We start from the raw sequence: 21,011 nt of genomic DNA, 5'->3' as shown, positions 1-21,011 counted from the left end.
GAAATTTGTGCCTTGTAGAAAGTGAAAGTGAAGTCGCTCAGTCGTGTCCAACTCTTAGTGACCCAATGTAGCCTACCAGGCTCCTCCATCCATGGGATTTTCCAGACAAGAGTACTAGAGTGGGTTGCCATTGCCTTCTCCAGTACCTTGTAGAGTGCTTTGTAAATATTTTAAAACATTGCAATATCCTAACATTTTATAACTCCTAAAGCATTTTGTGGTGCCAATCCGATATTAAACTGGTTATCTCATTAGAGAGAGAGACTTAAGGAAGCCACTAGAACAACCTTTATTCTGCTTTGGAAATTTTAGGTAAATTACCTAGGATGACACAAGACAAGTATTAGAAAAAAACATTTACCCTTTGTTTGTGTCATGATAAATGAAAGATCAGTATTATGGACTGATACTTGTTTTCTCCCAAAATTCATATGTTGAAGCCTTAATTCTCAATGTGACTATAGCTGGAGACAGGCCTCTGGAGAGGTGATAGTTAACTGAGGTCATAAGGGTGGGGCCATAATCCAATAGGGCTGACATCCTTATGTGTGCTGTGCTAAGCTGCTTCAGCTGTGTCCGACTCTTTGTGACCCCATGGACTGTAGCCCACCAGGCTCCTCTGTCCACGGGGATTCTCCAGGCAAGAATATTGGAGTGGGTTGCCGTGCCCTCCTCCAGGGGATCCTCCCGAGCAGGGATTGAAGCCAAGTGTCTCTATGTCTCCTGCACTGGCAGGCAGGTTCTTTCCCACTAGTGCCATCTAGGAAGCCCCGACCCCCTTCTAACAAAGGGTAAGCACCAGAGCGCTATCTATCTGCCCTGTAAGGACACAGAGAGAAGGCAACTACTTACAAGCCAAGAGAGTTCTCACCAGAAACAGAATCTGTGGGAACCTTGACCTTGGACTTTCTAGTCTGCAAAACTGTGGGAAATAAATGGCTGTTGTTTAAGTGGCTGGGTCTATAGGATTTTCTCATAGCAACCCAAGCTCACTAACACCATCAGCATCACGTTCATCCTTCATATTGCTGTCAACTCAAGGGCAGGGCCAACCATGCTATGTCCAGCTACCAAGTGGAGAGCAGTGTGGTCTGAGAGATCACATGAGGGTCTGACAACATACGCTTGGGACTCATGAATGTAAGAATGTCCTAGGTAAGCTTAGCATGAATGGGGCACTGTATAAACTGCTTTGCCTGGACCCAAGTTCAGCGCGTTAAAGTAAATATCCTCAGGAAACCAATCAAACTAAATCAATAGAAAAATGGAAAAAAAGTTCCTAAAGATGCAGTCCCACATCTGTAAGTATAAATTATTGTTAAAAGTTTAAAAGTGAACCCATGCTAAAAGTAGAAAGTAGAATTCCAATTGACAAAATTACAACTGAACAAATAAAAGAATTTCTATATAAAAATAAGCAACATAATTCTACTTTGTATCTTTCTTTTTCCACCAGGACACTGTTCCTAAATTAATCTACCAGTTTCCTGAGCTAGAGGAAAAGCTAGCTGAGGCCATTACATATAAAACAAGTACACTTTGAAATCATTCTGCAGCTTATTTTCCTTAGGATGAATATAAATCATTTCTTGGGAGCTGTGTCTTAATTTGAAGAAGATAAACAAGTTTTCAAATGCAAACATAGCTTCCCAGAAAGGTCCATCCTAAATTCTGACAAAAAAGTCATAGTTGATAAAATGTTGCCACCTACCTTATCCTTTTATTCTCATCCTCTTTCAGATGAGTTAAAGAGAATATCATTCGGAGAGCATTCATTCCATGTAAGGCACTACTCCAAGTGCTTATGGCAGGCTCTGCTAATTTTCTCGTCAGTCTCCACAACATGAAAATACTAGTTTGGCCGAATTGCTTCCCAGCTAAAGAAAACATTTCCCAGCTTCCATTGCAGTTAGCTGGGGCCACATGACTAGGTTGTGCCCAATGAGATGTAAGTGGAACTGATAACTTCCGGGTCACACCCTTGGAAGGAAAGATGTGTTTCCGGGTCACACCCTTGGAAGGAAAGATGTGTTTCCTTCAGAGTTCCTCCTTCCTGTGACCTGGAACGTGGAAGTGAGGGTGAGTTGAACATGTGGGGAGAAAAAAAAGGAATGCAGATCAGAGGTGACTAAGCAACAAGATGGAGTAGCCTGAGTTTCCGAAAAGGTGTTATTCCATTCATGGGTTGTTAGGTAAGAAGAAACAGGCCTCTATTTGTGAGAGTCACTGTATTCTTGAGCATTTGTTATAGTAATCGATCTTGTATTTTCATTAGTAAAGGATTGTACATATACTTTGTAAGGTACACTGTTTCATTTTTACTAGAGATTGAGGGTTAGAGAGATTTAAAAACTTTCTTATAATCACATATGTAGTCAGTAGTGAGGCCAGGATTTTAATCAAGTGCCTTTCCCATTAGATCTTTTTTTTTTATAGTAATAGAGATAAAACGACTAATTTATAGAAAATGAGTACTGTGCCATTTTCGAATACCTGATCTATTAATCTTATAGTATTATAAAAAGGCTTCAGTTTCTTTGAATTAGAATCAGTGGCACAAACCTCTATTTTTCTAATAAAGAACCTGACTGTTACCAACTCCTCCAGGATCTTTCTCTCTTGTTTTCCTAATGGAACAAACTATTCCTGGACTGTGCAGTGAAGGGCTAATCAGAATGCCCTAATCATTTACAAAATAATACATTGGGAAATCACAATGACTCAGAAACAGATCAGAGGGATTTCTGATGTGCATTTTCTTCCTTAGTGTTATCCTTAGGTTAACACATAAATTTGTTCTCAGAAGGCAATATGTGTGTATTCATTCAACATTTAACAAGCATTTATTGAGTGCCTACTCTATGTCAGGTATTTTAGATATTGGGGAGACATCAGAAAACAAACTAGACAAAGTATATGCATGCTTGGAAAATATACTCAATCAAATATACTGGGAACAATGTCCTATACAAGTGAATATAACAGGCTTTCAATATGTGTCAGAAATTTGTATTTTTAAAATAAACTATGTTTTGGAATAAATTTGACTTTATAGAAAAATTATGAAGTTAATACAGAGAGTTCCTGTATATTCCTCACCCACTTTCCTCTAATGGGAAACCTTATATTATCATGTTACATTTGTCAAAACTGAGAAATAAATATTGGTACATTTCTATTAATAGAAGTCCAGACTTCATTTATATTGCACTAATATGCTTTCCCAATCCAGAATACAATCCCAAAATACCATATTACATTTACTTATCAAGCTTCCCTAGTCTCCTCTAGTCCCTGACAATTTTCTCAGTTGTTCATTTTTTTTTTATCTTGAACTTGAAAAGTTTGAGAAGTACTGGTATTTTGTACATTTCCCTCAGTTTGGGTTTGTTTAAATGTTTTTTTCATGGTTGATCTGGAGTTATGAGTTTCTTGAAGGAAAATACCACAGAGGTAAAGTGTCCTTTTCATAACTTCATACCAAGGAATAGATAGTGATGACTTATTACTGGTGATGTTAACCCTGATCTCAAAGGATGCCTACTTCTGTTTACTAGAGAAGGTATTTAGAAATTCAGATCTGGACAGTAGGTGTGCTCAGTGCTGCTGAAGTATCACTGTTTCTATCCTTTTCTTAGTAAATAATATGATTGTAAAAAAATTAAACAAGTTTTGAATGTCAGAATTAATGATCTCCATTTCTATATGTCTGCATCAAAAATAGTAAACTTATTTGGGAATACGTACATGTGTGTGTGTACAAACACTAATTTGGAGGTGGTAAAATAATGTTATAGAATGATAAATGAATTCTTTAAATGCTACATTTCTGGCCTTTAAATTCTAAGATACCAGGTCTTAAGGAATTTATACAAGAACACACTTACTGTTAGCAGAAATGTGTTTTGGAAGACTCCTTAAAAGAAAGAGGGCATGACTTTCTTCAACCTACCCTCTAGACTGCTGCCTGGCGAACAGAAGTGGTGAGTGGAGCTCTAGTAGACATTCTAAGTACCAGGGCCATATTTAGGACTGGCAAAATGTTAAGCTAAAAAGAGCCTGGTTTCCTTAATGAATTTTTGGAGGCATAATACAAATGTTGGATTGTAGACCTCCAGACTTCTTTTGTGTGGGAGAAAAATAAACTACCTTCATAAGCCATTACTATCAGAGTTCTGTCTCTGAGTCAAGTGCAATTCCTAACTAATATTGGCAGTTTTTAGAAGAGGCAGAAGGAAATGTTTTCCATAATAAGTACTTTAGTCCATATAATTATCAAAACAGCACTATGCTTATAGCTGAGAAAATGACACTATTACACTTGCTTAGGTATATAAAACTCAGTATTGAAACTAAGCCAGAATTTAAACCAAACCCTATTCTCCCATCACAGCATGCTAAAATGTCTTGCTTATAGTAGGTACTTAGAACTATGTCAGTTACTAGTAATGGGTACAAACATATACATTTTTATATCTCACTCAACAAGTAATATAGTACAATATTTAAATAAGCAAAATAAAATATATTTAAATATGCAACAAGACAGAAACATGAATCCACAGCTTGAGCCCTCCTACCGCTCTCCATGATCAGACTTCAGACAGTAGAAGTGGCATCAAGGCTATTTTAGAAGTATAACCTCAGAACCTATTGCCCTCTGTCCACATATGTAGTTTATCTCTCTGGGTCTGAATGTGACACCATTCAAACCATCCATCAATCTATCCCACCTGTTTATGTACTCATGTTTACTGAGCATTTACCATCTGCCAAGCAGCTTTACTTCCTGCATATAGCTGTTAGCTATTGTATGTACAATGTCAAATAAGACACAATTCCTCTTCTCCAAACCTTATAGTTTAGTGACAGAAATAGAAAAAGAAATAGTATGTAATTACAATAGAATGGGTTTTCTCACCCTCAGCACTAATGATATTTAGTACCGAATGATTCTTTGTTGTAGGGGCTTTACATTGTAGGATATTTAGCAGCATCCTGGCTTCTACTCACCAGGTGCTGGGAGCACCCCAATGCTTTATTACAACCAAGTATCTCTAGACATTGTCAAATTTCCCCTAAGGACAAAAATTACACTCCCACCCTTCTCCCTCCCACCCTAATTGAGAACTGCTATAATAGAGTATAATCCACCATAAAACTACAAAAGATGGGTATTTAATAATGGAGGCCTAAAGTAAAAAATTTTTTCTGGAGGAAGTAAGTCTTGCACAGAGGTTTGAATGTTCAGTGAAACTCAGACAGGTAAAGTAAATGATTGTATGTATATATTTATTCTTATGTGTAACAAGAAGGTCTTCTAAGCATGTGCAAAGACTCAGAATTTATAGAGTACAATACATCTGCGAGAAAAAATGAGGTTTAACCTGCTTAGCGTGGCAAGGTTTGCCTGACAGGAAAGTGTGAAAAGGTGTGTACATGAGCAGATGAATGCAGAGATATAGTCATGACAGGATGAGAGATTGTAAACAGAAAAAGCAAACATCTGAGGAAGAAGGAGTTCACTTTTGGATGTGTTAAATTTGAGTTGCCTGAAGGACAAACAGGTGAAGATGTTTAGTAGAAAGTTAGGTTTTTGTTTTGGGAACATAAGGACATGACTCAGGCCCTAGAAGAGACACTGGCTACACACAGAAGTTGTTTGTGTGGATGAATGGCCCAGGGACAGTACATAGAGAGCTCCAGGAAGGAGGAGCCCATGACCTGACAGTGGCAAAGTGGACAGAGGTGAGTGAAAACGAGGGTGACCATGATGTCACAGAGGGAAAATGAGAGAATTTCATAATCATGACATAAAGATCAAGTAGGCTGAGGAGGAGACACTCGACGAGCCAGCAGTGGAGAAGACACAGTAGAGAACCAAGCTATTGGTGTGTTCTTAGAATGGGCTGGACTGAATGCGGTGGGATCAAGCAGAGATACCCTCCAGAAATTTGCTAAGTGACAAACACAGCCAGAGTAAAAAAACAAAAACAAATCGAAGGTGGGTGGAGATGGGTAGGAGGAACTTTAAGCATGCATTCTGACTTCAGGTTAGCTGGGGGGTGCTTCTTACAGGCTTTGTTCTTCTTTGGGGCTTTCTGAGTCTCCTGGGTATTTATATTAAGCTATCTCATAGGATTTCTGAATGTGAGCACTTAACCGGACTATTTTTGCCTCTTCACAATATGCCACATGATTCAGGGTGACTTAACAGTGCCCATTTACTTGTCTATGGTACGTCTTCTGAATAAAGAATCAATTTTTTATACCTGACTCATTCGGTGCAAATATTAAGTTCCCTTCAAAAACACAATGATTCTAATAGTTTAAAAGCAAGAATTCAAAATATCAAGCTCTAAAACATATTTACATTAAGTATGTTTATGAAAATCTCTTGAATCAAGAGGTTTTGACCTAGCAGTCTTGAATAACTGACTCATAGGACGCAAAAGCTAATGTGGATTATAGAGACCTTCCTCTTCTTTCCTCATTCTTCATCCATTCAGGGATTTTAGACAAATCCCTTTCCTCATGTCTTACAGTTTTTTCCCTTCCACTCCATGGACACTACTCTTTCATCCCGCTTCCCCGTGCCTCTGTAATAACCTTCTAAGTGGATTTCTTGCATCTAATCTTTGTCATATTTGAATAAATTGGTCTTCCTAGAACACATTTATGAACAGCTGACAGACTCTACTTGAAACTGTCATGGCTTCTCATAAAAATCCAACCTTTTGTGTCACGTAAAGCCTTTTCACTTTTTCTAGCTATCCCTTACATGTTGTATCTCATGCTTGCATTCTAGCCACACAGGCTCTCTGTAGGTCTTGAGGCTTTATGCTGACTTAGTCCTATAGTCCTGTGCTGTTATACCTTCCTTATCTTGTTCATCTGGTGAATAACATCCAAATTCAGTTCAAACTTATCTATTATTCAGTTCAAATAATATTCAAATTCAAGTTCAGTTCAGTTCTTCTCTGTAGAGTCTTTGTCAACCTCCTTTCTTTCACCTAAACCCAGACAGAACTAACTATTCTTCCTTTGGTAACCCACCCCAAGACAAAAAACTTGTACCTTACATAAATATCTGTTGTTAGTATCAAAACCACTTTACTGCAAGATACAGAAAAAGTATTTGGTAAAATTCAACATCCATTCATGATAAAAATTTTTACCAAAGTAGGCATAGTGGGACCATATTTCAACTTTATGACAAACCTATAGCCTACATAATACTCAATGATGAAAAGCTGTAAGCCTTCCCACTAAAATCTGGAATAAGACAAGGATATTCACTCTCAGCACATCTATCAATATAGTATTGGAAGTCCTAGCCACAGCAGTCAGACAAGAAATAGAAATAAAAGGTATTCAAATTGGAAAAGAAGAGGTAGAACTTCTACTATATAGAGATGACATGATACTACATACAGAAAACCCTAAAGACTTCAACAAAAACTGCTAAAACTGCTAAACTAATTCAGCAAGTTAGCAGGATACAAGATTAATGTGCAGAAATCTGTTGCACTTCTTTACTTTAAAAGTGAAATATAAAAAAGGAAAGAAAAAAATTCCTTTAAAAATTACATAAAAATACTTAGGAATAAATCTGATCAAGGAAGTGAAAGGCTTCTATGCTGAGAACTAGGAAACACTAATAACGGAAATTGAAAATGATTCAAAGATATGGAAAGATATCCCATGCTCTTGGATCGGAAGAATCAATGTTATTAAAATGGCCATACTGTGCAAAGCACTTCCAGATGTACAAGCTGGATTTAGAAAAGGCAGAGGAGCCAGAGATCAAATTGCCAACATTCTCTGAATCAGAGAAGAAGCGAGAGAATTCCAGAAAAACATTTACTTCTTCATTGACTACGCTAAAACCTTTGACTGTGGATCACAACTGTGGAAAATTCTTAAAGAGATAGGAATTCCAGACCACCTTACCTGCCTCCTGAGAAATCTGTATGCAGGTCAAGAAGCAACAGTTAGAACCGGACATGGAACAACAGACTGGTTCCGAATTGGGAAAGGGGTACGTTAAGGCTGTATATTGTCACCCTGCTTATTTAACTCATATGCAGAGCACATCATGCAAAATGCCAGGCTGGATGAAACACAAGCTGGAATGAAGACTGTCAGGAGAAATATCAATAACTTCAGCTATGCAGATGACGCCACCTTTATGGTAGAAAGCAAAGAAGAATTAAAGAGCCTCTTGATGAAGGTGAAAAAGGAGAGTGGAAAAGTTGGCTTAAAACTCAACATTCAAAAAATGAAGATCATTGCATCTGGTCCCATCACTTCATGGCAAATAGATGGGGAAACAATGGAAAGAGTGACAGACTTCCTTGGGCTCCAAAATCACTGTGGACAGTGACTGCAGACATGAAATTAAGACACTTGTTCCTTGAAAGAAAAGCAGTGTCAAACCTTGACAGCATATTAAAAAGCAGAGATATTACTTTGCCAACAAAGGTCCGTCTAGTCAAAGCTATGGTTTTTCCAGTAGTCATGTATGGATGTGAGAGCTGGACAGTAAAAAAAGGCTGAGCACCAAAGAATTGATGCCTTCAAACTGTGGTGCTGGTGAAGACGCTTGAGAGTTCCTTGGACTGCAAGGAGATCAAACCAATCAATCCTAAAGGAAGTCAACCTTGAATATTCTTTGGAGGAACTGATGCTGAAGCTGAAGCTTCAATACTTTGGGCACCTGATGAGAAGAGCTGACTCATTGGAAAAGACCCTGATGCTGGGAAAGATTGAAGGCCGGAGGAGAAGGGGATGACAGAGGATGAGATGGTTGGATGGCATCACTGACTCAATGGACATGAATTTGAGCAAACTTCAGGAGATGGTGAAGGACAGGGAAACCTGGCGTGCCGCAGTCCATGGGGTCTCAAAGATTCAAACACGACTGAGCAACTGAACAACAACAAAATATCTGTTGAATGAATCTAGTCCAAGGTCTTATTACTATCAATGAAGAAATAGGCCCAGACAATTTATGTGACTTACTCCAGGCCACCAATCTGGGTCAGGAAGATCCCGTGGAGAAGGAAATGCAACCCACTCCAGTATTCTTGCCTGGAGAATCCCATGGACAGAGGAGCCTGGCAGGCTTCAGTTCATGGGGTCTCATGGAGTCGGACACAACTGAACGACTAAACCACCATAGGCCACCCATCTAATGGGAAGCAGTGTAGGGAATGAACACTCTGGATATTTCCTGACTTTAAACTAGAGCTCTCAGCATTATACTGGGACACTACCTCATCTGTTTAAAAAGTAGGTACCCAGGGCCCAACTTTATAGGTTGCTACCTTGATTGAACAAAGCTTTAATACCAAATAGTTGAGTAAATATATGATGAGAAAATGGTACTCCTTTCAGATTGAGAGAGGAAAGTGAGACAAACAATTTTAAACTGATGTATTTTTTTCTCATTTTCTTTCCTACTCTCTGCCTCTTCTACCTGGTTGATCAGTTAACATCATTTACATATTTTTAAAGTGTTCAGAATCCCTAAGTACATACCAGCTGAAGAAAAATTAAGGATTACCCGCATTCTTCTTGTTGACAGAAGAAAAATCTGTCTTAGATTAAGAATTTTCTGTAAGTACTTCATACTAAAATAATCAAGAGTAGCTTGAAATTGTTTTTGTTTGTATTCACTACTTAAAGATAAGCATCAAAAGGAGAGAGTAATAAATTCTAGACTTCCTTGAATTATATGATTACATTGCCTTATATGAGGAGACTAAGTTTGTATTAGACGACAACTTTTTTTTTTCCAAATGGCCATGAAAATAACTAGCTTGTCCTTTTCATTCATGATCACAAACAGAACATTTAACTGGTGAATGTGTTTTATTTGGAATGCTTTAATAGTTCTTAGTATGTAACATTAATATGTAAAGGCCCTAAAGAGTCCATTAAAACTCTGCACAACAAGCTGCATTTTAATAATGCAGAGATGATGTGAGATGGAAGCCAATTTCTGCCATTTAGGTAACATAAGCAAAAAACAATTTCCTGAAAGAGCTGAAGCTTATAAGTAAGACACTTAAAATGAACATGTTCTACAGATGGCAAAACTTAACATTGGCCCCAAAAGCACAGGAAAAAGAGAAGATTAAAAAAGATTCCTTCCAAACCCAGCTTTTCTTTCAAGTCATCTGCTCAAAAGAGGATCAAGGGTACTAATGAATATTCAATTTCTAGTTTCTTCTAATAATAAATTCCATTTCTAAATCTATTAATATGAAGTAAAACAAACTTGCCCTATATTTAGTTTCTCTCCAAAGATAAAGTGGTCTTTCATATCCCTTTGGGAGTTGACGGGGCTTGAAAACGAGAAGACTTGACTTCCTGGTGGTGGTGGTTTAGTCGCTAAGTCGTGTCCAGCTCTTGTGACCCCATGGACTGTAGCCTGCCAGGCTCCTCTGTCCATGGGATTCTCCAGGCAGGAATACTGGAGTGAGTTGCCATTTCCTTCTCTAGGGGATCTTCCCAATCCAAGACTCAAACCTGGGTCTCCCGCATTGCAGGCAGATTCTTCACCAACTGAGCTATGAGGGAAGCCCTGACTTTCTGGGATGAGGTCAAGAGCTGGGTGCCATTTTCTCAATGCCCATCTCTAACCACCATTGGAAAGGTAAGCACTTTGCAGGCCCTTTTCTTTGGATCCGCAATGCTTCTGATTTAAATCAGAAATCTTGTTCTGTTTGAGCAAATTTTCATTTCAAAGAGGCAGAATGAATAAGGAAGATGATTTTTCTCATCTCTGTACTGAACATCCCACAAGCCAAGACCCGGTCCTGCCTTCATTCCTCATGCATGTAGAGGTAAGAGGTGGGATCTGAGTTCTGTCAGACTTACCCACCATGCTTGCTAAAATCATCTTCCAATTTAGTCTCTCTCTCTTGGGAAGGAGCCTGAGGGCATGAAAACCACTCATTCATCACCTGCCACACCACAGTGATTCTTTGAGCAGACCTCCTGGGCTGGCATAATTTGCTTGACAGCTCTGAGTTCAGCATGCCTAGTGACTGAAGCACCTTTTCTTTCCCATATTTTTTAAATGTTATAGTGCACTGTGCTTTTTGTACATGGATGATGTTCCTGACCCACCATCAGTGGTGGTGAATCTGAACAGCAAAATGTGATGATACAGTAGGGCTGAACTCGAGGGGTAGACAAAGAAGGAAAACATCACAAAATGACAGGAACGCTTGTAAAACCCTACCTAGCATCTCAGAGAAAGCTCTGCATTAGTCTGCACTTCAGGATTTTAGAACTCCCCACTTTCAGCCACTCTGGTATATTTTTCATATTTTGGTCTTAGCTTTCAGGCAAACTTCTATTATCTAAAACAATTTCATATGTTGACTGGTACACCCTATATTTAAGGGACAAAGTAGCATTAAATAATAACCATACTCAAACACTTTGGGGAAAATTAAGGAAGACATGTCAGCTTTAATTTTGAATTTTCTTGTTACTTGTTAGTTTGCTTCTCAGTCTTAATGCCAGGAGGAAATAAAAAAACATCATTACTCTCGAGTTGTTCAATGGCTTACATGAAGTGAACAGGGGGCTTGACTCTGGTCTAACTGTTTTAATTTCTACTTGTATTAGCAGAGAGCCCAGCACTGAATGACCCAGCTTCCAGTTTATTCTCCCATCAAATCCAAACAAGTCAGAGCTGCCCAAATACACACATTCCACAGGGAAAAGAGACCAGTAGAGAAGAGAAGATTAAGGAAAGAGAGAGCACGTGTACATTTCTAAAGTGGGCTAAATGGGAGGCTGTATTGGCACTTCTTTAATCCATAGCAATTTCCTGCACTCCAGAAAGGGGGAGAGAAATAGCAGTTCTCTTCCACGCCAATTAAAGTCCAGATTACATGTCTCTTTCCTATTTGTTTATTTCCACTGAAACTGAATCTGATGCATGAAGAATGTTTTCTATAGGGTCCAAGAATTTAGAAATAATTGACCAAGCCTTACTCTACCTTAGTAGCTCCATGAACAAAAAAAATGTCACTGAGACACCGTCAGTTTAGTCACTGCAATGCAAGCAAGTTTAGAAACTTGTGAAACTGTCCTGTGTCAGTGATAAGAATTGATTCCTACGGAAACCTATGTAACAGGCCACTTTGGAAAACAACAACAACAACAAAAAAAACGGATGTTACTGTGATGTAAATATTTATTGCTAGTGTGAAACCTAGTGTTGATCTGCTGATTTTTCCTTTGGGAGGCAGATATAATATAGTCAGATATCTAATTCAAGATTCATTAAACTTTCACCATAAGGACAAAAGTTCTAAAAAGGGGAAATGTAGACTAGTATAGCAGAAAGCACATGTTTAAAAAGGGCTGGGTTAACTTCCTTGCTGTAGAATCTGTGTGTGATCCTAGAGAAGTCACCTAAACTTCCCCTAAACAGGGAAACTAATACCTGCATCAGTAGATGATGCCACATTCCAGGGTTGTCAGAACTGAGTGGGAGAGGGAACAGACTCCGAGGACAGACAGCTGGGCTTTGAACACAAGCTTCATAGCCTCAGTAGAGTCTGGCAAATGAATGCATCTGTGTTTCAGGTCTCTCATTTGTAAGATGGGGATTATGTTAGGGTTTATTAATATTTCATGGTATGATATGAGACAATGTATCCATGGGTGTTTAGCGCAAAGCCTGGCATCTGAGACTTTTACCTGCATCCATTTACTTGTTTTATCTGTGACTGTTGTTACTATTATTATTACAATTATTTTTCCATCTAGAAAGTGGTAGTCCTCAATAAATAGTAGCTTCATTTCTCCTTTTAAAATCCTCTTTCTGCCCCCTTTGAAGAATTTTACATGGTTACAACTACATAAATATCATTTGATGGTTTCAGCTTTCACTTTAGATAAATGCTTTACCTGACACATTTACTTATGATGACTGATGGTAAGCACAAACCTAGAAAGTAAAGCTTTACTGAGACTTTGGAGAGCTTCTAATTATCCAGCTACTTATTGCAAAGATAAAACGTTTCAGTCCCGAAGTGGCTCATTCCTCACAAGAAACAATATATGAATATATACTTGATATATTTAATATTTCAATATAAATTATACCTATAAGTACAGGCACATATATATCTACACATATATTCAAGCTCTTAGAAACTCTTTTTGTAATCATATGAACTTTTTATGCTAGTATTTTTTTATTCTTTTCACTGTATATTTCCTATTTGTTCCATATAATTAAAAATGCTCACTCAGTCCTTTCTGTATTATCTGTATACTGTAGTTCCAAAATGAAATTTCTTCAGCTTCCTGTGGTTCTTGGATGAACATTCCTATTAGAAGACGTTTTACTTTGAGTAGAACATAATTTTGGTGACTAGGAAAATACAGACTGCAATTAAAGTGCTTAGAGGGACATGACTCTCAAGCAAGCAGATAGAACGCAGTAGGATACAGGGGATTGGGTTGGCTAATGCTTTTCCTATAAACCTTCTTAAAAGACTTTGTGTAATGATCATCCCTAGAAAGTTGCTCCCCTAGTGAAACTTTAACTTAATCCCTTCTAAGCTGGGTTAATTTCTTAGAAGCACCTCAAGACTGTTCTACCCAATGGTGACCTCGGCACCTGCTATGGCTTCAGTGTAAAGAATAAAAGCAACTGGCCTTTCTCCTTCTGCTGTGACTTGTCCGTTGTTCTGCATACTTTACACTAGGAATGTGTTCTCCTTGGGGTTCACATAGATTCTCTCTCTTGTCCTCATAAATCGGACATGATGGAATGTGTAGATTGTCCTTAATAGATAAACTGAGGCACAGGCAAAGCCTTTCAGTGATTTATCAAGCATCAGAGCTGTTAGGCTGAAGCTGAGGTCTCCCTCCAAGTCTATTCCATAAGGCCACCTGGACCCCAAGGTCCCTTCTGCTCCAGTGACTGTAAGTGTCACACAGCTAATTTTCTCTATCCTCAGTGGAAAGCAAGTCCAAGAGCCCACCTCACGCTTCATAATGAGAAAATGTAGTCATGTCAGCAGTAGTGTGGTTAGTTATTTTGAGATTACAAATTGTGTAGGGACAGTATCTTTTCAAAAATTAAATCACTGAAATCTGGGCATACTCCATTTATGAAGAATAAACAGTTATGAATGCTCTCAAAAATGAGGCAAGACGGAGTCTGGCAGATCTCTCTTTACCTGCTCTTCCTCCCTTTTTCATCTTTTTTTCCTGGAAAACATGTAGACCTTCCAACAGTGATGTAGTGAAGAGCACTCTACATCCTCTAGTTGTTCACACAGGCAAACATAATGTCTACTTAGGGGGAAAAAAAAACTTTCCTTAAATAACTGCCATTTTATTAACTCATAAGTATAGTACTGGCCACTGTAATTTAACAGTCTCAGTAAGTTGGATGGCTAAAACACACAATTCAATCATAACAATCATTACAGCATCTCCACATTTTCATAGAATGCTTTACTTTGGCAATAAGTATACCTCATTTAAAAACTGAGAATGAAAGTATGACATTGCGATTAACCCCCTGTTATGCTTACAACAGCAGATCCCCACAGCAAATTTCATCCTGTAAAAGTGCTACTATTTGGTAACCGGGGAAAAAAATACTGAATGAAAGTACACGGTAAGATTGTTGGATAACTTTTTTACATAAAAAATATATTATAAAATTATTTGTAATTATGTCTTATTATTTCATGGTCCAGATGGGATTGTTGCATTACATCAATTATTAACAAGGTAACAAAATGTTAAACTGAAAGTGTGTTGGCTCTAAATGAAAGTTGTATGCTTATGGAAGGGTTTTGGCAGTCACCAGATATTTTACTCCTCTATGTCTTCATTTTTATTGGTAGCAGACTCTAATGCCCTCTCAAAAATCCCTAAAACCTTATACTAAGTATATTGTAAGTAAACACTGTGAATCTTCAAATGGGAATACTGTCTGTTACAACCTACATGGGGATTCTAAAATCAATTCTTTGCAGTAAGCTTTATTTATTCAATTCACCATAAATAGTTATCGTTAGAAGAAGAGACAAAGGAAATAACTTGTCTGGGTTCAATTAAATTTCTCCAAAATGTACTATAAATTATGATAAAAAATGAGTTACTTGCTGTTAGAAGGAATGAAAGCCTGGTCTGGGACAAGAAACATTTTCTTTAAACTGTAATAAACACTGAAACATAACAAAAATAGCCTCCAAAAATTATATAAGACAAAGAATATTAAACTATCTGAAAAAGACACCACTCTACTAATTTTATTCTGTTTGCTGTAGCATTTTAAATATTTTGCATTTAAACACTTTTTCTTCTCTCCAAATTATCAGCAACAATACTGTCCTCTAAATTTTTTTTCAAAAATCCATTATTTCATTTTATTAAAACTCCATTTATATTTCTAAAATATAATTCAGTAAGAATTTTTGTTAGGAATATTTTTTAAATTATTGAATGGAAAAATATCCTTTCATTTATTATAATTCTATAAGAACCTGGATAATTCAATTTTCTTGCATATAAACAAGGAAAAAAAAAGCTTAAATACTTGAAAACACTCCTAAAAGATGACAAAGTTCTGTTGAGTACATAGAGACCCCAGTGCCAAGAAAGGCAATTCTGTCCTTGCTGTTATTAATAACTTGGTTCTACCAAAATTCCAACTATTAAGTTCATACATTTTTCTATACCATCCTTTTGCCCAGCTTAGTTACTGCTAGGGTGACTATGTAATTTACCATTTAAACCAGGAGAGTTTTGAGAATGAAAGGAGAAGCTATTAATAGGCATAGACTGGGACTGTCCGAAGCAAACTGGGATAAATGATCACCTTAGTTATAGCAATCTTCCTTCAAAAGCTTTCTAATATCATTAAGTTAAAGAGCACATGTGTAGTTGTCATATTCTCCAAATATAATTTCCACTACCAGGTCATATAAGCGATGATGGGAAAGGGATGGGTGGAAGTAAAACAACCAGATGTATTTATTTCAACTTTGAAAAGAAAAAGCTGGCATAAAAGGACAAAAAGACCAAAGAAAATAAGACCATTTACTAGAAGAAAGTAAAGGTTAAAAAAAGTCATTTTGCTGCTTGAGTGACTTACTTCTTATTTTCTTTTGAGCCCTTTGCCTACTAGTATAGGTTAGTAGTTTGTTTAATTTGTTATTATTATTAAGCAATTCTAATTTCAACTTCATTTGGCAGTAACACAAATAAATCTGAATAACTATTAGAATAAGAGGTGGTTAATTCTGTCAGGTGTCATTAATGAACAGAGCTCACAGCAATTGTAAAGGGTCCACTGCTCTCCAATGGCAGCTCTGCTCATTTAGTCATTGTCATCTCATCAACATACACTTAATCATACCTACTTTTTTGTGTATGGTACAGCAGGGAAGAGATTGTTCACCACCACTGGCTTCTAGTCTTCTTTGTGAGTGCCTACAACTAAGCCCCAGTGTTCTGAGTGTAAGTCACAGAAGATAATATCCTAAAATATGACTTGAGCCAGCTACTGGCACTTAGCCTAAGGTTGATTCAGTTGCTAAAACTACCATCACTGCTGCAAGCCCATTGTAAGCTGATGTTATTTTTGACATTAGTATTTTTGAAGCTAGTTCAGATAAAGAGGAGGTGCGATGCCAAAACATGCTTGTTAAGTAGCACTCTCATCTCAGGACAACAATATCTTCTTCAAACTGTGATACAAAGCCCTTGTCTCAAGTGATAAAGGTGAACTCTTACAATATGACTCACAGACTGCAGGTTTATGATATCACAATAAAACAACTTTTATACAAGCATAAAATAAATGTCAATGAAAAATAATAACCTGATTTTTATCTTCATTTAGTGTTAATCACTAAACAGAACTTATATTGTAAAAAGTAAAAACTATCATTTAAAAACAATTTAAATCTGAAATTAGGACAATTCAAAGGAAAAATCATCCTTTAACTATCTGATCTTTGTTACTACTTTCAAAACAAAGAATTTGGCTTTTTTTTTTTTTTATTAGTTGGAGGCTAATTACTTCACAACATTTCAGTGGGTTTTGTCATACATTGATATGAATCAGCCATAGATTTACACGTATTCCCCATCCCGATCCCCCCTCCCACCTCCCTCTCCACCCGATTCCTCTGGGTCTTCCCAGTGCACCAGGCCCGAGCACTTGTCTCATGCATCGGTACTGGCACAAAGACAGAAATATAGATCAATGGAACAGAATAGAAAGCCCAGAGATAAATCCACAAACCTATGGACACCTTATCTTTGACAAAGGAGGCAAGGATATACAATGGAAAAAAGACAACCTCTTTAACAAGTGGTGCTGGGAAAACTGGTCAACCACTTGTAAAAGAATGAAACTAGAACACTTTCTAACACCATACACAAAAATAAACTCAAAATGGATTAAAGATCTAAATGTAAGACCAGAAACTATAAAACTCCTAGAGGAGAACATAGGCAAAACACTCTCCGACATAAATCACAGCAAGATCCTCTATGACCCACCTCCCAGAATATTGGAAATAAAAGCAAAACTAAACAAATGGGACCTAATGAAACTTAAAAGCTTTTGCACTACAAAGGAAACTATAAGTAAGGTGAAAAGACAGCCCTCAGATTGGGAGAAAATAATAGCAAATGAAGAAACAGACAAAAGATTAATCTCAAAAATATACAAGCAACTCCTGCAGCTCAATTCCAGAAAAATAAATGACCCAATCAAAAAATGGGCCAAAGAACTAAACAGACATTTCTCCAAAGAAGACATACAGATGGCTAACAAACACATGAAAAGATGCTCAACATCACTCATTATTGGAGAAATGCATATCAAAACCACAATGAGGTACCATTGCACGCCAGTCAGGATGGCTGCTATCCAAAAGTCTACAAGCAATAAATGCTGGAGAGGGTGTGGAGAAAACGGAACCCTCTTACACTGTTGGTGAGAATTTGGCTTTTTTAGTAAAAAAGCTTTCCTCGGTCTTTTTAGTTTAAATAGTTAGGCCTCTGTGTGAGAAACTGTGGGTTGTTTTTTTTTTTAATTTTTTTTTAAAATTTTTTTTTAAATTTTTTTTATTTTTTATGTGGGTTGTTTAACAGCTGTGTAAACTTCCTTTATTCCTTCCTGGAAAGCTTAAAAACTGCATTTCTATAGAAACCATATAGATAGTATAGCATTTAAAAGACATTTCCAGAGCAAATCTTTTGTAAACAGTTTAGGAGTATACATAAAATCCTAGAAACCTTTTTTTTTTTTCCCCTCTCTTTTGAACTATATGAGCTAAACTTTTAGAGAATCTAGTGATTAATATCTGTATTAGGTTTCTATTGCTACATACCAAATTATCAACGAACTTATGGGCTTGGAACAACATTTATTTATTATCTCATGGTTCCATAGGTAAGAAGTTTGAGTGAGCTTGACTGGGTTCTGTGCTTGGGGCCTGACAAGGCCAGAATCAAGATGTAGTTTCTTATCTAGAGGCTCTCAGTTCTGGTACCTGGAACACTGGTTCTGCTCTCTGAGTCATCCTCCCTTTTTCATGAACAGTAGCATATGTGTGCAACTGTAGTCTATCAACCTACTTCCTATAGGTAGAATTTTGGAGTCCAATAGCCTCTCTTCATTTTGTACTCTGTTTCTTTCCATGCAAATTGGTAGTGTCTCTGCTGATATAATTTTCTTAAGAACTTTGTGGATTTCTTGTGGATGGCACAGCAATACTCTCCATCAGAAAGAAGCTACATCCACAAAACTTTTTGAGATAATCCTTTCTCTGTCTTTGGCTCTTGTTGAGATGACTGAGGGCCAAACAGATTTCTAGAAGATCTCTAATTTAATTGATGTATAACATTAATCTCTTATGACTGAACACCCTGATCTTTTAATCTTTCAAAGGTTACAGCAAAGATGGTTGTATATGGTGGTATAGCCATACCTTTGGCCTTTATTTTAATATGCTACACTTTCAGAGGTAATCTCTTAATTTTAGCATTTTTTTCATCTGAATAGGATGAGAATATCCCAAATTATCATGCCCTGGTTCCTTTTTAAGTTCTTCTTTCAACTTGTGTCTCTCTTCTTGCATTTTGCTTTAATCAGTAAGAAGCAGGGCACATCTTCATTTTGCTTGGAATTTTCCTTAATAAGATATACCCACTCACCTTTTACAAGTTTTTAATGTAACTGAAGGGCATAATTCCATTGAGCTTTGCCATTATATAACAAAGATCTCCTGTCTTCTAGTTTCCAGTAATATGTTTTCACTTCCTACTGTACCCCCACTAGCAGCATCTTCAAAGTTCATATTTCTAAGAGTATGTTCAAAGAAATCTAAGATTTTTCTACCATGGTCCTCAAAATTCTTCCAACCTCCAGCCACTTCCTAATTCCAGTGCCATTTCTACATTTTCATTTAATCATAATGGCAGTACCCCATTTCCAGGTATCTATCCCTTTGTACTAAGTCGCTTCAGTCATGTCTGACTCTTTGCAACCCTATGGACTATAGCCTGCCAGGTTCCTCTGTCCATGGGATTCTCCAGGCAAGAATACCAGAATGGATTGTTATGCCCTCCTCCAGGGGATATTCCCGACCCAGGAATTGAACCTGCATCTCTTATGTCTCCTGCATTGGCAGGCAGGTTCTTTACCACTAGCGCCACCTGGGAAACCCTAATCTGTCCTCTCAGAAAGATCCTATTTCCCTTGGTTTTTGTTCTTGACTTTTCTTGGCTCTTGTGTTTTTAACCACATCTGGTGCTTAGTATTTTTATTGTGGGTTCACTGTATCATCTTATCTTAAACAGCGCAGCAACACTAACATAGTTCAGTAGTAGTCAGTATCTATAAAGTATGTACTACTATGTTTATATTTTACAGATAAAATGTATACATTAGCACCTATTTGGACATGGGCATGGCTTAATATGATGCTGGTGACAGAAAATGCAAAGTCGATCTGTATCCTTCACAGTTTTCTTGCAAAAGTCAGTACTTCACTCTTGAAAATAAGTTTCTATTAGCCTTTCATGTTTCCTCCATTACTTTTCCTGTGGCCACTTCATCTCAGCTTATCACATAACTATTATACATTATTTTTGTGCCAGTCTTTCATGGGTCCTTCTGATAAAAACTAAATCCCATCAGCATTTTATTTTGCATTTTAATGTGGCTTGGGCACACTGAAATTTTTCATAAAAAAACAAGAGGTAAATATTATGTTTGTGTCTTACAGTTAGGGGAAAAACTAGATAACATTATTGCTTCATAAGCCTTTAAAACATATTTATGTATTTATTTGGCTGTGCTGGGTGTTAGTTGTGGCACTAAGGATCTTCATTGCAGCATGCGGGAGCTATAGTTGTGGCATGCGAGCTCCTAGTTGCAGCATGTAGGACCCAGTTCCCGGACCAGGGATCGAACCTGGGCCTCCTGCATTGAGAGGCTGGAATCTTAGCCACTAGACTATCAGGGAAGTCCCCCATGAGCCTTTTTTTCTTGAGTTGACCAGCAAGTTGTAAATTTAAGTATCCTGATACAAAAAATTCAATAAGTACAAAACCCTTTGAAAAAATTAATTCAACTTTTCACAGTGTGAAAAGGTAAAAATCATCTTCACTAGAGCTCAAGCATTGAAAATGTCAGTATGAAGAGAGAATCTTAAAAAAAAAAAATTCAAGTTAGTGAAAAGAAAGAGTTATAATGTAGTTGCCATGGTAACTGCAGTATTACCCTGTTGCAAACTAGTATGTGGTTAGTAAAGTGCTTCTGTATTAGACTGTATTCGATTCTTTGGGATGGAAGGTATTCTATAAATCTAAATTATAAGAACTCAAAATAATATTGGTAAATCTTAAAATGTTTTCAAGAAGATATCTTAAAAATACAACCAAAAAAATCCATTAAAATGAGCTTGTTTTCTTGTCATGCCTGCAACTAACTC

At 37.2% G+C, this 21,011-nt stretch overlaps 1 protein-coding gene across 7 annotated transcripts in view; it reads right to left on the bottom strand.

The window, feature by feature from the left end:
• ZNF385B (zinc finger protein 385B) overlaps positions 1-21,011 on the bottom strand; it is a 337,178-nt gene that overhangs the window by 133,969 nt on the left and 182,198 nt on the right. Inside the window, exon 1 of one of the 7 annotated variants that reach the window (XM_043894311.1) lies at positions 16,422-16,847. The exons of 5 other annotated variants lie outside the window; for them this stretch is intronic. The gene's annotated coding sequence lies outside the window, so the exon portion shown is untranslated. Of the gene's footprint in view, positions 1-1,711; positions 3,659-16,421; positions 16,848-21,011 lie in introns of those variants that run through there. One more of the 7 variants, XM_043894310.1, reaches the window with a different exon arrangement.

This window comes from Cervus elaphus, chromosome 33, assembly GCF_910594005.1.
Source record: "Cervus elaphus chromosome 33, mCerEla1.1, whole genome shotgun sequence".
NCBI lineage: Eukaryota > Metazoa > Chordata > Mammalia > Artiodactyla > Cervidae > Cervus > Cervus elaphus.
This window is presented reverse-complemented; position numbering and strand designations above follow the sequence as displayed.